A 3,055-nucleotide genomic window follows, 5' to 3' on the forward strand; every position below is an offset into this window, starting at 1 on the left:
ATATATTGAAATTAGTTGCCACTGAAATGCAAAATTATCTTAGAAAAAATATGTATTAATTTTTGTTGCCATATAATACATTATCATGTTAACAACTTAAAAAAAACACGCTTTGACTATCTCACAATTTCTGTAGGTCAGAATTCTGGGCATGACTAATTGGGTTCTCTGCTCAGTGTCTCACAAGGCTGCAATCAAGATATCCACTGGGCAGCATTCTCATGTAGAGCTCAAGATCTGTTATCAGACTTATTCAGGTTGTTGGCAGAATTTAATTCCTTGTGGTTGTAGAGCTGAAACCCCATTTTCTTGTTGGCTGCTGGCAAGAGGTTGTTCATGGTGACATGTTGAATAAGAAGAAAGATCTACTTTCAAAGATGGCCCTCAGTGACTTTACCTCCTGGTGTATACGGTCTTGGCCAATCACTATCCTAGAAGTGTGGGCTCAATTCAATGACCTACTTTTAACAAAATAGAACAAAATGAGGCAATGCCATTTCCATGATTAGGTTAAAATGTCTGCCATAATAACTCTCTCTCTCTTGCTGGAAATCTGATTAAGCAAGATGATATATTGAGAGATGCTCTTTGGAGAGGTGCACACAGCAAGGAACTAAGGAAGGCCCCTGGCCAAAGGTTTATGAGGAACTAAATCCTTTCCACAGCCAGCTAAGCCAGACCTGGATTTCTGAAGCAACAGAAACTGTGAGGTGGCAAATTTTCATGTTTTAATGAACTACATTTTGGAGTAGTTTGTTACATAACAATGTAACTAATACAAGTTATAAATAACAATATAACTAATACAAGTTGTAAATAGACATCCATTCAAATGGTAGAAGTTACACTCAGTTTAATAATTTTTGAGTGCTCTGTAATATGACACTTTGGCATTTATATAGAATATTTTGCACTTGATTTATCCTTATGGTATATGCATAGAGAGAAAAAAATATCTTTTATATTAAATGACAAACTCCTCCAAAGTTGGGTCTATGTTACATTTGTTGAATTATTGAGAAATTTTAAGGATAAGCAGGTATTTTGGAATATACCATACAGATTTTTTCCCATTATGTAACCAGTAAGTTAGACTTACTGGAAAGAATACTAAAATGCAGGGCCAATATGCTGTAGTGAAATAATCTCTGAAGGTGAAGTCAAGGAATCTACATGGTAACTACCCCATCCCAAAGTAGTCTTTATAACCAACAAAACCAAGACTCATTGCTGTATATTTTAATTTTATTGATCATGTTGCAAAAGGTTGAATCATATCAGAAAACCAGTTCACATTTGTCAGTGCTCATTTTATGAATTAACTTAAGTGAAAAATGAGTAATTTTCCTAAAGGTGGTATTCAAAAATCATTGCTCATTTTTCTTTTTGTCACAATGATTTCAAATATATAATTAACTAACCTATTAATTTGATTATGTTTTCAAATTTTGCTTTTACAATGAATATGTAATGTATATTGAATATTCTTGTAATGAATGTAATGTAATGAATATTCTTGTCTAACTATTTTATACTTGCTTAAGTAATTTTTATGTCTGTATCATAAAAATCATGTTTAAAAGACACCATGACACCTCCTTTATGTCCAGTAACTTTCTACCAAAATTTCTTTGTCCCTCTTGGAAAAACAGTATCTTTGAGTGGTTAAGCCTGGAGCATGATAGCATGATTCAGAATATGCATCTTAGCTAACTTTTAGCTGGGTAACACATTTATTTAATCTTTTAATACTTTAGTTTTATTTTTTGTAGAGTGGTTCTAATGATAATAATGTCCATTTCCTCAGGTTAGTGCTTAAGAGTAAATAAGAAAGTTAATATATATAAAGGACTTAGGTTTGATCTGGACATGTGGAGAGGACCCAATAAAATCTGATAATCACTTTTGTTGATTTCATTATTGTTGAACTTATTATTCTGCTTGTGCTCTTCTTATGTCTTGTATCTAGTTGTAGACTCTTTGGAAGCAGGTTTTGGGGATTCTTGATCTTCATGATCTAAAGCGCCTTAGGACTGCAACCGGATGTAGGTGGAGCTCAGTAAATATTTCTTTAAATGGATGTTGAGAAGCCATTACTTAGCTTTGATCCAAATTCATTATGCATCTACCATGACAAGAGGTTCTGCCTGATTGCCAGGGAGCTCAGCCTGATCAGGGTCCCAAATTAAAACTTTTCTAGGAGATGAGAATTAGTACAGAATGTAGTTTTGAAAGTCCCCAACTTGGCATTTTACTCTCCATAGGCAACTACTCTAAAATCTTGCAATATATATTTTAATATTTAAATATGTAGTTATATATGTATATCTACACAACTATTTTATATAGTTTTATTTATATAGATAGATGATGATAGATGATAGATGATAGATAGATAGATGATAGATAATAGATAGATAGATAGATGATAGGTAGATTCTGTTGGTTCTTTATTTCCTTTTCTCCAATTTTACACATTGTTTAGTGATTTACAGCTGTGGAAAAAGTGTAATAAATCTACTTTACAATCCCTTGTCTGCTCCAGTTGACTCTCTTTCCTCTCTAAAACTACCAATAAAAATGATATCATAATTTGGTGCCTAGATTTAACGACATGTAAATACTGTCTATGAATATCATTTAATGTCATAATTACTTTAATTTCTGTTGGGTTTGCTCTGCCCCCAATCATTTAGATTAATATATGCTTGTTTATTGCTGTTATTTAATATTTAATTCTTCTTACATAAATATTCTTTACAATTTTTCAACTCTAACTTCTCTCAATAAAGCCAAACATGTAAATTAAAAGATTACTTCCAATATCTTCTTCTTGGAAGGATCTTTTAAGGGTCCTTCTGCCTTTCTTCTTCTATATAGACCTTTGTTCACTAGACTTTGTTCACTAGACTTACTGCACAGGAGCATCTTAGATATTCTTTTCACCATCTTCAGGGAAATTCTCTTTATCTGTTTTTTTCTATCTTGAATCATTTATTCACTGGATCTTATATCTCATTTTCAACTTTCTGTTGGCTTGTTTGCTCATTTTTTA

This window comes from Zalophus californianus, chromosome 2, assembly GCF_009762305.2.
Source record: "Zalophus californianus isolate mZalCal1 chromosome 2, mZalCal1.pri.v2, whole genome shotgun sequence".
Taxonomy (NCBI): Eukaryota; Metazoa; Chordata; class Mammalia; order Carnivora; family Otariidae; genus Zalophus; species Zalophus californianus.